Here is a 15,413-nt window from a genome sequence, read left to right on the forward strand (position 1 = left end):
GGACGCGAACATGGCGAGCTACCGCTTCCTCGTTCAGCAAATCAGTGGATATTTTGAAGGATGCGAGTTCCTTCATGTACCACGGGCCGACAACGTACGAGCAGATGCCTTGGCACAAATAGGCTCCACCCGGCAAGCTATACCAGCCGGCGTTTCTCTCCACCGCCTCCTCAAGCCGTCAATAAAGCTGTCTCCAGAATCTGATTCTATCTTCGTGCCGCCTGACCCCAATGCAGTCAGGTCCGACTTGGGGAACCAAGCAGGCAGCTCGGGGACTTCGACAGGCGGCCCGGGGACTGCCATAGTTGCACCCGGCCCGGAGGCTACTGCAGCCGGCCCGGGGACTGCATCGACACAACAGGCGGTGGCCGACTCCAACTTCACCACCCAGCCCACCCGCCCTGGTCACAGTAGCAGTTTTGATAGTAGAAGAAGTCGCAGCTCCATCATGGGCCCAGCCCATCCTCAACTTGTTAGTAAACAGAGAGTTTCCAACTGACGAGATCTCGGCAAGACAAGTCCAACGCCGAGCCGGAGCATACAAAATAGTAAACCGAGAGCTTGTTAGGCGCAGCGTCACTGGAGTCTTCCAGCGCTGCGTCGAGCCAGAGAAGGGCATAGCAATCCTCAAGGACATCCACCAAGGTGAATGCGGCCACCACGCGGCCTCAAGATCACTCGTCGCCAAAGCTTTCCGCCATGGATTCTTCTGGCCGACTGCTTTGGATGACGCCAAGGACCTAGTCAAACACTGCAAAGGGTGCCAAGTTTTCAGTTCCAAGCAACACCTGTTGGCTTCTGCACTCAAGACCATCCCCCTCACCTGGCCTTTTGCCGTCTGGGGGTTGGACATGGTGGGCCCATTCAAGACGGCACGCGGCGGCACGACACATCTACTCGTCGCTGTGGACAAATTTACCAAGTGGATTGAAGCAAAGTCGTGACGTTCATCGCAGATATCACAACCCGGTACGGCGTACCGCACAGTCTCATCACCGACAATGGCACAAATTTTGCAAAGGGAGCACTGGCACGTTTCTGCGCAACATAAGGCATCCGGCTGGACCTAGCGTCCATTGCCCACCCACAGTCAAACGGCCAGGTCAAGCGAGCAAACGGCCTCATCCTCTCCGGCATCAAGCCCCGACTGGTCATGCCACTGGAGCGTTCAGCCGGCTGTTGGCTCAACGAGCTGCCGGCCGTCCTCTAGAGTTTGTGCACTACCCCAAACAAGTCAACCGACTTCACCCCTTTCTTCCTTGTATATGGTGCTGAGGCTGTCATCCCAACTGACATCGAGTTCGAATCACCTCGGGTCACCATGTACACGGAGGCGAAGGCCAAGGAAGCACGAGAAGACGGCGTCGACCTGCTGGAAGAAGGCCGGCTGTTAGCCCTCAGCCGGTCCGCCATCTATCAGCAGGGTCTGCGCCGCTACCACAACCGGAAGGTCAAGCCAAGATCGTTCCAAGAGGGCGATCTTGTGCTCCGGCTGATCCAGCGAACAACCGACCAGCAAAAGCTCTCGGCCCCTTGGGAGGGCCCCTTGGTCATCAGCAGAGCTTTAGGCAATGACTCCTACTACCTAATCGACGCGCAGAAGCTGAAGGCACGCAAGAGAGATGATTCCGGCAAGGAGTCGGAACGACCATGGAACGCCAATCTCCTCTGAAGATTTTATAGTTAAAAAGCAGTATGTACCACGCTACCTTTTGTACTAAGTACGAGACAAAGGGTCTCCCGAGGAGCACTCGAGGACTACCCTCTTTTATCTATGAATGATGAGTATCATGCCTATGATTATGTTACTACATTTGCTTTTTCGTCCGGCACCGGGTTCGACCAGTCGGCCCGGGGACTCGCCGCCTCGAGTTATATCTAAAGTTCTGCCTGCAGTCACACAAGTAGTGTGCCGGCACCCAAGCCCCCTCTTGTCAAAAGTCGCAGCTTGAAGAATCGACTATCCGACTGGCAAGAGCCAAGGGCAGGAAAGGATGCCCACACGAAAAACGGCTAAGGAGTAACGAACTTATATAACGCGAGCCGGCCTCCCGCCCCGCCAACCGGCTGGCCGGCTTCCCGTTCACCTTGCTACAATCTAAGAAAGCTCGAGTACTTGTCTTCCCAAAACAACCAAGTCCTTCTCCAGCCACAGACTGCAGAGCAGCTATCCGGCTGGGAAGGCGGTGGCCAAGGGAAGGCGGCAAAGGAAAAAGCCAAAAGGATGAAAAGAAAACATGAACGGAAGCCAAACACATGCATAATTATATTTACACAAAAGACCTTCAAAAGGCCAGCATTCAACATAGTTTGAATACACCCCAGTGGGTGGAACTGCGCAAATTTAATAAAAGTTGTTCAAAAGAGTAACAAGTAGGAAAGCAAGGACGGCGGATTAGGCCAAGGGAGCGACGGGCGAGTCAGGCAGGTTGGTAGAGACGGCGGTGCCGGCTGGAGGAGTGGCCGGCTGGTGAGTCTCGGCATGATCATCACCTCTTGCAGGTGGCGCGCTTGCACGCGCCTCATTGCTGGAGGCACGATCAGGCTGAGGCGGGCTGGTCGCTTCGCTGTGTGGCACAATGTATTCACCATCCTCTCCCTCCTCCTCTTCGCCCCCATTGCTGGAAGCAATCTCCTCCACCGAGTCCTCACCCTCTGCCGGGTTCAGCCCGAACCATTCCTCCGGCTGAGCGACGCCGGCATCATCCACCTCAAGGACAAAGGCGTTGGTGTCAGTGTACTCGGCGATCGCCGAGGCGCGCTGGACGATAGCCGGCCGCACCACCTCCAGCTCCTCATCGGCCTCCTGCCGCCAGGTGCTCAGCTGGTCCAAGTTTAGCCCAGGATACCAAGCTCGGACGAATTCCAGCGACCGCCCAGCGCCAGACCGGGCCGCTGGCGCCTTCCAAGCCTCAAAGCGGCCGACTGCGACCTCCAGCCAGTCGGCAGTCCGACTTGGGGTGCGGGGAACCACCTTGCCGGGCCAGAGGGCGGCCAGCACTTGTGCCCTGGCGCGCTGAAGACGGCGGAGCATGCGGTGGGCTGGCTGCAGGCGGGCTTGAAGCGCCAGAAGCTGCTCCTCAAGTGACCGGCCGGCACCCGGTGTGATCTCGGCCCCTGCCTACCATCGCACGTCGCGATATGCCTCGATGGCTTGGGAGGCGGCAACAGAGTAACCGGGAAAGTAATCTGCACAAAGAAGAAAGAGTAGCACAAAATAAAAAGATGAACCAAATGGCAGGAGGCAGGCAAAGAAACGAAGAAGAAGGCGGCCTACCGTCGATTAAGTCTTCCACCCGTTTGTAGCCTTGACTCAGCGCCTGCCTTGCCTCGGCCCAGTTCGCCGCCTCGGTTTCATATTCGGCTTTGAGGGCAGCCTCGCTGTCCTGCGCCGCCGTCAGGGCCGCCTTGTGGCTCTCCTCCTGGTCGGCCAGTTTCTTGGCCAGGAGATCGCGCTCTTGAGCCAGGGGGCGCACTCAGCCTCCTTGGCGCGAAGGGTGGACTGGGCTCCGCTTAGCTGGTCCCTCAAGTCAGCATTGGCCCCTGCAGATATGAAGAGAAAAGTCGTCAGGAAAAGATCCGACCCGACTGCTTAGCAGTCGGCCCGAATCTCGGGGACTACACCCAGTGGGTGCGCTGACGCGCCCCCACTTGAGATAAAAGATGAAGAACTTACTCCGGCTCTCGGTCAGGTCAGCGGCCTTCTGGTCCAACTCCTGGGCCTGGGAGTTGAAAGCAGCTGCGCGGAGGTTGTGGTACTCCTGCAGATAAGACAAGAGATGCGAGTAAGAACAAGACGGCAATCAAAGTCTACTAAGAAGTTCCAAGCCACATGCTCAGCAGCCGACTCGGAACTCGGGGACTACACCCAGTGGGTGCGCTGACGCGCCCCCACGGAAGAAATCAGGAGCAATCAACGAAAGGCGGGAGGACTCACCCGAATAACTGTTCGAGTTGTGAGAAACTCTTGAGTATACTGCTTCAGCGTGGCGGCTTGGGCCTGAAGCCGGCTCCGGACGTCCTGCGCCGCCACGTTCATCGCGGTCGTCCTACCGCCCGGCGTCCACCCGGACGAGCTGTCGCCGACCGCCTCCGGGTCCTGAGCCGACGGGCTAGAGCCCGCAGCTTGTTGCGGATCTGGCGCTGAAGTTGCCTTCCCCGCGCGCCGACGAGACGGCGAGAGGACCACAAGGTCCGCCCCCATAGTCGGCTCACCTCCGGCTGGCTGCACGGGCGGCGCGTCGGGCCGGCCACCTTGGCCCTTTCCAGTCGGCGGCGTCGGTTCCGTCTCCTTCTCCCTCGCCGGCTAGCCGCGGCCGGCCTCCTCCGTCGGGGGCACTGGGATGTCGGGAGCTGCGGCGCGAAGGGGGATGACGAGCTGCGGAGGCTGGTTCTGCTAGGCCTCCGCCTCCTTCTCTGTGGCTGCGGCCTCCGCCTGGGCCTTGGCGGCCATGTCGGTTCGCGCCTCCGCCGACTTCTCCTCCGCCTCCCGAGCCACCCTCCGCTACTCCGCCTCCCGATCCTCCCGCGCCTCCCGCGCGTTTCGCTCCGTCGCCTCTAGGAGATCGGCGCGAGGATCCACACGGCGGGAGCTTGAAGACCCTCCCACGGCTCTGACTATGGAGGCGGCAGGGACCTGCCCGAGGGAAAGTGGGGCCCTGTTTGATAAGTCAAGAAGAAGGCTTAGAAGAATATCAAACCGAAGAAGAAGAAAGGCGTAATAAAAACGACACTTATGCTGAAACCGCCTGCGGATGCTTCACCACCTTGCGGAAGCGGGCCGCCTTCGCGGCTGCTTCATCCCGCTTGGTCGCCGCCGCTGTACTCTTGGGCTTCTTTGGCCGACTGCCGAAGTGGGTCGACGCGGCAGATGGGTCCGCGCCTTGATGATCGGGCGCCGGCTGACGGCGCGGAACAACTTCGGCCTCATCGTCATCCGGCCAGTCCTCGAAGGCGGCCCCGAGCCCAGGGCCGCCTGTCTCGCCGCCTTCCCCTACGACGTCGTCTTCCATGGCAGCCGCCCCCAGGTCCGGGTCGTCAACGTCGTCCACCACGCGGTCAGGGAGGAACTGGTGTTCCACCCTCGCAGCCCCGGTTGCCGGCGGAAGCATGGGGTTCTGCCGAAAACAAGCCGACTGGTCAGGAGTCAGCCATCGCGCACCCGGCAACAGGGAAAGAAGAAAAGAAGAGAAACTGACCGTAGGCGGAGGATTGGCGCGAGAGTACGGCTCCTTGCCATACTGCCACTCGTCGGTGAGCTTGCAGTTGGAAATATAGTTCACCATGTAAGACACCTTGGCGTGAGGGATCTCCTTGGTGCTTAGCCGGCACGGGTCGAAGCGGCCGCTCATCTGGCAGATCATGTGAGGTCGGCCCTGGAGCGGGAGCACCCGGTGCTCCACGAAGACGGCCACCAGGTCGGCCTCGGTCAGGCCCTCCGACTGGATCATCACACGGAGTCGTGCAACGGAGGCGGCCCCACCTTGAGATAGCGACCTGACCCGGTAGGACCATGAGGGCTGCCTCCCAGCCGGCGGGCCGGCTATGTAAGCCGGCAGATTGACGAAGTCGCCTTGCGGAGCGACGTTCTTCACGTAGAAGTAAGATTTCTGCGAGAGCTTCACCGACTGGATCAGCGGGATGGGCGGAAATGGATTGTTGTCGCTCGTCCTCCGCATGGCGATGAAGGCGCCGCATGGGGCGGGCACACCCGCGACGACAGTGCCAAGCTTGCACTAGAAAATTCCCCCCAGAGTTCGAGGGTGGGGAGGACGCCAAGAAAGCCCTCACACAGGGCGACGAAGGCCGACAGCAGCATCACCGCGTTTGGCGTGAGGTGATGCGGCTGGAGATGATAAAACTCGAGGAAGGAGCGGAAGAACCCGCTCGCTGGCAGGCCGAAGCCGCGCAGGCAGTGCGAGCGGAAGATTACCCGCTCGTCCTCCTCCGGTGCCGGCGAGATCTCCCTCTCCGGCACGAGACGGACCCACACGTAGTTAGCGCCTAGCAGCAGCCGCGTCCGGCACAGGAAGTCGACGTGGTTGTCATGGACATTGGAGCCATCCCAGGAGCTCGACAGCGCCATGGGGACGGCGCGGCAGCGAGAAAGGTGCAGCGGCGGAGAGGCGCCCGACCCTGTCACAACAGAGCAACGGCGAGCCAAGAAGATTGGCGGAAGAGCCGGGCGGCGGCAGGAAGTTGTGGCGACGGAGAGGAAGAAGAAGAAGGAAGGGGTGGGGCGAGGGCGAGCATGCGAGCGTTTGCCGCCCTCCCTCCTCCCCCCTACTTATAGCCTCGTGCGGCAAAGCCGAGGAGGCGAGGTGTGGGGGTGTGGGATTAACTGCGCCCATTCCCCCACGTCCTGTGATTATTGTGCCTTAACGGCGTGCGGTAACCGCCGCTGGGAGGCGCGCGGTCCGCCCGGGCCACAGAAGATCCGTGCGTGGGCCGGGGCCCGGTAGTGGCGGGCCTCGGACTGCGGCGATGTCCCGTCGCGCGCGTGGGCTGGGAGGCTCTTCCAGCTGTATGGTGCCATGTGGCGCGCAGGCGGCAAGCGATCAGCTCGCAGCCTGACTCGTGCACTGCCTGGTTCCCCCCTTCAAGCTTCGAAGCCCTCCAGAAGACGGCGCACCTGATCAAAGCCGGCTCCCAGCTTCCGGCTCCTCAAGTTAGGAAGCTGGTTGAGCTTCTCATCTCTTTTCTGCCCCGGAGCCCAACCAGCTTCGGGGACTACTATCGGAGTAAATGACCACGGGTAGCCTAGCCAGCTCCCCTTGGCTCTCCAAAAAAACTATAGGCCGAACAAGCCTCCAAGCATCCAAGGCGTGGGGCCGCCTTCCCCCAGCTGGCTACCTCTCAATCCGGCTGCATGAAGGCGGCCCAGCCCTAAACTCCTTGAAGAAAACCATGAGAGGGCCGGCTCCAAGAAGCCGGCCCCCCTCCAGCAGGCGGCCAAGATCGTGCCCTCAAAGTCTGCACCCACATAACGGTGATGAGACGGGGCGTGGCTACAGTGAAGCCTGCCACCCCCGAATCCCGGAACGCGCATGAGCACAGTGCGCCGTACGGGGCGGCCATCCCCCGTCCGGCGCGCCACTGTTGCCATGTTGACCATGACGTCACCCACGGCGAGCTGTCAGTACGATCCGTGGGTGGCGGGCCCCCTCAGTCAGGGAGACGCCTAAAGGCGGCCAGGCCTCCCCCAGTCGGCCTGAGGTATGGCCGACTCCCAATAGCCGGCTAGTTCACTTCCTCGAAGGAGGCGCCTCATTAAGGAGATAAGACGAGGTAAGGCTACATTGATAAGCCGCCCGGCGGCAGCACTGTAGCCATGCCTACCACGACAAAGCCCTCGTCACCAAAGGCGAGGCATCAGTAACCAGCCCCCGACAAGACCCCCGAGCGGTGGGACCGGCCTGTCGACCAGAAGGCCGGCAGCCGGCGGGGTCCACCAGTTGGCGGGCCCCATCGGTCGGTGGGCCCCATCGGTCAGCGGAGAAGCCTGCGAGCGTAGACACAGACGGCTAGGGCCCACACCCAGCCGGATTATTATTGTACCCCTGGGGGGTAGGCCTATATAAACCCCCCCAGGGCACCCATGCAGGGGGAGCTTTTTCCAGTAGCTCTAGACACCACATCGAGAGGAGAAGCGGGTTAGCCTTGCCCTTCTTCATCCTTTCACCGAACAGCTCAAGGAGCCTCTTGTAGCTACTTGACGATCTAGTGACCATGCGGAGACCCCGCAGAGCAGCAGTAGGGGTGTTATATCCACGGAGAGCCCTGAAGCTGGGTAAGATCCGCCGGCGTGCATGTCTTCGCCTTATCCCATTTCCAGGCACCGGCGATGTTTTATTGGCTCCCACAATGATAAGCCACCCGTTGGCATATGTCGCACCAACCACCCGACACCCGGCCACCCCGGGCTCACGAACCGGGACGTATACCCCTGTGGGTCCCGGTTTGTGACTGAACCGGGACTAATGGGCTGGCCAGGCCCGAACCAAAGCCCTGTTTTCTACTAGTGTTTAGATGAACCTCACTAACTAGAAGGGCTCCTCCCGACATCGTACTCCCGCCGCCACCCTTCTCCCGATCTCCTAATCCTCCCATGTGTACACCTCCCTGGGCAACGCCAGGAGCCCAACCCTAGCGACGAAAATTCATTGATCTCAAGGCCCCCTTCCGCCACTACTAGCAGTGTTGGCCGCGGAGGCAGTGGGCCCAACGCCGAAGGTGCCTAGGTGACTGGTCGCGGCGATGGCCCACTGGTGCGGCTAGGGCGGTGCCAGCGGGAAGATCATGCGCGGTGGCCCCTGGTTGTGTGGCTGCGGCCGTCGCCTCCATGGATGTCAAGAGCTCCCGCATGCTTCTCTGGCAATTGTTCGTGATGGTGTGCGGTGGATCTGATTCCCTCGCAGATCCATCGTCGGTCTGGCTCATGGCCAGCCGGTGGCACATAGTGGTGCCGGCGAGGGTTGCTGGAGTTCTCTACCGTCGTTTTAGCTGCTACATGTGCCTCCACGGCGCAAGTTCGCACGGATCCAACAAGCTTCTGGTTCGAAGTGGAGTGACTGTCGGTGATAACCGTGCCGATTTCTTTCATGGCGAATGACGATTGCGTCTTAGGCATCGTTTCCTTGTCGAAGGCCTCGCCTTCACCTTGCTCTGGCTGCTCCGGGGGAAACCCTACATATGGGTCTTGTTCTTCCTCTTGGGGGGGGCACCATTTTGGAGAAGGTGCTGGCGGGGGGGGGGGGGGGGGGGGTAGAGGTGGAGCTGTGTTGCATCTACCGCATCGATGACGGCATGGCGTAGTGGAGTCTCGGCGATGGAAGCGCACAGGATCATGGCGTTGTCTGCCGTCGTGGTGGTGTTGACGGCAGTTGGGCCTGGCAAGGTCAATGTGTTGATCTCTTCTGAAGATGGGATGGCGAAAGATGGCGGCAGTGGATTCAAGAGTGTGCGCATGTGGTGTGTACCGAGGATTTGCTAGATTGGTTGGTGCTCTCGGCTCGTCGTGGGGCGGTTTGGTGAGACCGCCGGATTAGATAGTGTGGTCTGGTGTGAGATTAGGGCACATAATCAAACTTGTAGGTGTAGCGACAGAGATCGTCAGGAAGGTAGCTTTTGGTTGATTCATGTAATTGTTTGGTCAGACTCTATTGAAGAATATAATAAAGATGATTGTGTCCATCCTTGGATGAAGAGGCCCGGGGTTTCAACCTCCTTTTCGAGAAAAACAAACCGGAAGGTAGGGAGTAACATCCCCTACCTCCGTCTAGGTGCATAGCACATCTAGTGCATCTCAGGTATTCCAAAAGTTACTGGAATTTGTATCAAAATGTAAGGCTTAAAATTAGGACTATTGTGTATGTAAACTAGATTAAAAGCCCTATAGCTCGAGTTGTATCAGACAACTGAAACACAAGAAATTTCAATATAAATTTTTAATTAGCCTTGTGCCAAGATAATCTCTGGGCTGTCCGAAGTAAGTGATCCATCTCTCCTTTGATTGTTATATAGGAATCCACGTTCTAAACGGTACAGTGCAAATTAAACCACGTGAGGATCCTGGTTGATGATGTCTACATACTGTGCGAACGGCGGCGGACAGGTAGATAATTAAGCAGGAATTCTTTCGCCGTCACTTTGTCGTCGTAGTCACTGTCCCGGTGAGAGCGTACTCGTCGACTTCACGTGAAAAGCTAGTGACCGACTTTGTCTTTCACAAGCTATATATATCTAGGGGGTCTACGGGAATTGATGCTAGATCTTGCATGCTGAAAACTACTCATGTTTGGTGGATAATGATCCTCGGACAAAGCTAAAATATTTTACCAATAAGATCAGATGGGCCGGGAATTGAAAAGTAGAGCCACATGCATGTCGCAGTTGCAATCAATCAAACGACGCCATATTGTCGCATGGGTAGGTCCTATCTGATGGTGCTCGTTTACATCGTTCTTCTTGTTTTGTTATTGGCTGCTCATGGCAGTAGTTTATACATTTGGTTGCTTGTGCACCACTCGATCCAAGCGACCTTTTTGTTTTCTGTTTTTGTGGGGGAGTGGCCTTTTTGATGGAAAGCTGATATACAAGTGGCTCAACTGGGGAGGGGTGACAAAGGTGAAAAAGATCATTGTCCCTGCTTCTCCAACCTCGGGGGCTGCACCTAATTATCTCAAGATTAGTTATGGCATCTTTTTAATTTAATGGTAGCAAGATTATGGTCTTCTTGACTCTGAGTGTGTCTAGGAATTGGGGAGATTGGAATCTTGGCGGATTTTTTGTATAGAGTTGTTTGTTTTGTGGGATTGTATATATAGGAAATTATCAAATATTTCCCATTGCACGATATTTCATAATATAAGAAATTCCTCGTTGACTAAGTCTCATGGAATTTTGTATTTGTTTCTTTGGTAACTAAGGCACGCGGCTCTTTTAAGGAAAAAATATGTTATTAATTCATTCTATGCAATCCAAATATTTCTGTTCATGTTCTCTCATTTTCACCAATGGCATAACTTCCATTTCTCACTTTTCATGTTCCGACAAATTTTGGAACATGAGAAACTAACAAAGTGGCGCTTAGTGGAGTGAATCATGTATATGAATAATTTATATTATATGCTCTATATATAAGTTATAACTCATGTAACCAACAAACCAAAGCTAATATCATTTCATGTTAGATAATCCTCCTGCGCCAAAATGTATGATGTATTTTCGTCCTTTAAGATAAGGCTTTGACGAACAATTATTTTGTTAATGTATGGATTTATCTTGCTTAAAATTGATGTTAATAGATTTATAAATAATGCTTATGATTGTGATTTTGATCACACAACCACAAAAAATTGGTCGACGCATATCTCTACTAGACAAAATATGTCGACGAACATGATTCTTTTGCCATTTGATGGCATTGTTTATCCGGCTGATTCAATGTACAAAAGGAAAAGCAAAGGGGGGGGGGGGTCTTTGAAACCAGATTGGGTGGGAAATTTTAGGATTTCGACAAATCACTCGGACCTCTTTTCAGAATTTCTTGTCATGGAGAATGAGCTAAGGATATTAATTTGCAGCGTAATAACATTAGCATTTGGCTGTTGCTTGGGGTTCGACTTATATTTGACCTTCCTTATGAGGATTCATGTGTTTTTCCTATTCATGTGAATCAAACATCCAAAACTACAAAACTCATGCAAATCAAACACTCGTGTCTTAGAAGTCATATGCTTTATGATCTGCAGGTCAAGAATGATGTCTTGGTAAATGGTTCTTCAAACTGAGGGTGGCCTTTGGTAAACCCTATTGTGCAATAAGTATCTACGCCAGAAACTTGTGTCGCAGGCCTATTAAAAACCTGGTGACTTACACTTTTGAGCTGTCTAATGGAAGCAAAGAAACATTTTTTCCGGTATGGATCTTTCGTAATAAAAGACGGTTCGGAGATTCGTTTTTGGGAGGATAAGTGGCTAGGCAAGACCAGTCTCCAGAAACAATATCCAACTTTGTACCGCATTGTACGCGATAAGAATGATACTTTTGCACATGTTCTTCGTTCATTCCTGTCGGATATTTCATTCGGGCGGGATTTGACTGCCCTTGTCCTATGTCATGGCAAAATCTACTTCCCGTTTGGAATCGATTAACCTGACACAAGGACTGAATGTATTTCGCTGGAATCTCACTACATTTGGGTCCTTCACTGTCGAATCTATGTATCATGTGCTTACGCATTTAGAGGTGCCAGTGGATAACAACATGAAAAATTAGAAGTCGGGGATTTCACTGAAAGTTAAAATTTTCACGTGGTATGTTTGGAGGGGAGTTCTGCTAAGAAAGACAACCTCGCACGTTGCAATTGGCAAGGAAGCAAGAAGTGTAGCTTTTGTACTCATGATGAGACAATCAAACACCTCTTATTTAAGTACAAGTTTGTGTGTTCTACGTGGTCAGTCATTGAAATAGCGTTCAATTTGTATCCGACCACAAGTTTTTTAATATTTTTGATCACTGGTTAGACCAAATTTCAAATAGATTTACAACACTAATATGGGTGAGACTGTATGTCTTACTATGGTCGCTTTGGCATTGTAGAAATGATTTTGTTTTCAGTGGCAAAAACTCTTCTCTGTTAGAGGTTATTTTTTGATGTACACACTGGCTTCATACGTGGTTTACACTACATCGAGCGGAGTATCAACCGCTATTTAAGGTGGTGTATGCGGCTGGAGCAGGTGGCCAGGGAGGTTTTTATCCAACATGGGTGGCAACATTATCTGCAGAATGGTCCACCACCACTAGTAGAAAAACGATTTTTAGTATTGGTTCGTAAGGACCTTTAGTACCGGTTCTGGAACCGGCACTACAGGGTGGGGACTAAAGCCCCCCCCCCCTTTAGTCCCGGTTCAACACGAACCGGGACCAAAGGCCCACCACGTGGCACGAGGCGCACCGTGGTCTGGGGGACTTTTTTTATTATTTTTTGAAATAAAGGGAAAAAGCCCGCCTACTGGGCCGGCACGGCCTGCATACGATTAGAAACCCAACCTCGGCCCAGTAGGCACCATGGGGCAGAAGACTTGCAATAGACCCACAAAGGCCTGCTTAGAGAGGAGCTCGACACGGTATCCGCGGCGGGGCTTATAAACCGGTGCGAGCTCCTCTCAACTAGCGAGGTGGGACTAAACATTGTGCACTACGGGTGGCAGTGCACCACCTTTAATACCGGTTGGTGGCTCCAACTGGTACTAAGGGGGGTCTTTAGTACCGGTTGGAGCCACCAACCCGTACTAAAGGCCATCACCCCTTTAGTACCAGTTGGAGCCACCAACCGGTACTATAGGTTACAAATGAACCGGGACTAATGCATAGCCGTTCGAACCGGGACTAATGGTACCATTAGTGCCGATTCATTTAAAAACCGGGACTAATGTGTCTCACGCAAAGTAGTTTTTCTACTAGTGCACCTCCTTCGACAGAGGCATAGTGTCGGTCATATATGACTTTACTATTGTCGATATGTTGATTTTTATCATTTTTGTTCGACTGTTGGTGTGTGACGTGTGCATCTTAACTATATAGACGCTCGGCATTACGCATCATACTTTGTACGCTTGATGCTACATTTGAAATTAATAAAATTATCCTTTATGAAAAAATATGCTTCACGGTCTTCTGTTTTGCACATGCATTTGTGTCCAATTTATATGGTTTACTCTTTCTATATGAGTTCTCAAAAGTCAAATGATCTATTCAAATAGACCCTAAGCCAATAGGAAAGGTTTGGTCGACCTGTTACAACATCTTAATATATGGTAAGGAAAATAGTCATCGGTATATCAATGACTGCACCTAAACCTAGGCATTCTCTGGGTCGGGCTTGGTTTGGACCGGGCTTTGTAAAGCCCGACCTCAAAATCCAAGCCCGAGCCTGGCCTGGCCCAGCCCAAAACACATGAACAGTGCCCTTTTTAAATTAGAAAAATGATTTTTGGTATATTTATAATATATACTATACCTATATTTTAATAAATAATGATTTATGCTCTATTGCTTATTTTCAGGCTTTTAGGCAGGGCTTAGGGCGAAAAAGCTTAGCCCGAGTCCGTCCTGGATGTCGAGTTGTCCATGTCTGGGTCTAGCTACACCACATGCAAAATCTAGTTCGTGGATGCAGCAATTGAGGCAGTTAGAGCAATTCCAACGCGTGACCCATTTCATCAGCGTGTGTCCGTTTGGGTCGCCATGGACAGAGAATTTGGCCCAGCGGGCTGACCCAAACGAACGCGCGTCCGCTTTTCGTCCGCCTGCCGACCCATTTCCGGCCCAATTTTGAGTCTGATTTGCATCGGCGCGGACGCGCGCGACGCGCGCCTACTTCTCCCCCTGACCCACTAGTCGGTGGCACATTAGCCATTCTCTTTCACCCCTATCGGCAGCAAGCCCTCGCCCGCCCCGTCCCGTCGTCGCTCTCTCCCAGTTTCGGTGTCTCTGCCAGCAGTCCGTGCCTCCACACCTTCCCCCCACAACGTCACCACCCCACATCGCCGCCACTGCGCCATCGCAGCTTCCCACCCCCCACTCTGACGCCACCATGAGCACGAAGTCGCCCCTCGTGGCCCCAGTCGGCTCCTTCGTCCGACGCCGCCTCGCTCGCCAGATGCAGCCACGCTTGTTGGACGCCTCCAGGACAGCCACCTGTCCAGGGGAGGCGTGTTTCTATTCACCTGCCCGCTTCTTCGTCGACGCTCGCAAGTTGTTCCACAGTTTGCCTCAAGGTACAAATGGACTCCGACGACGAGTTCTTTTTCCACAATTTTATGTGCGACTCCTACGATTCCTCATCCGATGATGAGGAGATGATGATTGTTGTGTTGATCCATGACCACCTTTATAGGCAGCGGCCGTTGTTCCGTGGCTCGATCATGGGGCACATTCCGACATTAAATCGCAACCGAGAAAGGGGCCCTTTTCCTTGTTTGGAAGGACTACTTTGACACAGCCAACCTGTTGTTCAAACATCACAATTTTCGGTGGCGTTTCTGCATGGCTAGGCATGTTTTCAACCGTATTAGAGACGGGGTGGTCGGATACGATAATTATTTCGAGTGGAAAGAGGATGCCCTTGGAAAGATTGCCTTCTCATCTTATCAGAAATGCACTGCAGCCATCTGGATGCTTGCATACGGAGTGCCCGGTGATCTCATTGATGAGTACGTCTCTATGAGCGACTCTACGTGCCTAGAGTCCACGTGCAGGTTCTACAAGGTTGTGGTTGTAGTGTTTGGCCCTGAGTACTTGAGGGAGCCGACTGCTGAATATACAGCCCGCTTATTGGCAATCAATGCCATTAGAGGCTTCCCAGGGATGCTTGGCAGCATAGACTGCATGCACTGGGAGTGGAAGAACTGCACTTCTGCTTGGCAAGGGCAGTATAGGGGCCATGTCGGGGCTTGCACTGTCATAGTTGAGGCCATGGCCTCCCAAGATCTCTGGATCTGGCACTCTTTCTTTGGCATGGCCGGATCGCATAATGATATCAAGTGTTGAGAAACATAGCATACAGTTTCAAAAAAATTCCTACGCTCACGCAAGATCTATCTAGGAGATGCATAGCAACGAGGGGAAGAGTGTGTCTACGTACCCTCGTAGACCGAAAGCAGAAGCGTTTGACAACGTGGCTGATATAGTCGAACTTCTTCTAGCTCCGACCGATCAAGCACCGAACGTACGGCACCTCCGATTCTGCACACGTTCAGCTCGGTGACGTCCCTCGCCTTCTCGGTCCAGCAAGGTGTCGAGGTAGTAGATGAGTTCCGTCAGCACAACGGCGTGGTGACGGTGATGGTGAAGTGATTCTTGCAGGGCTTCGCCTAAGCACCGCAAAACTATGACCGGGGGTGTAA

Source organism: Triticum urartu, chromosome 4A (genome assembly GCF_056163025.1).
Source record: "Triticum urartu cultivar PI428250 chromosome 4A, HENAU_Tu73, whole genome shotgun sequence".
Classification (NCBI taxonomy): Eukaryota; Viridiplantae; Streptophyta; class Magnoliopsida; order Poales; family Poaceae; genus Triticum; species Triticum urartu.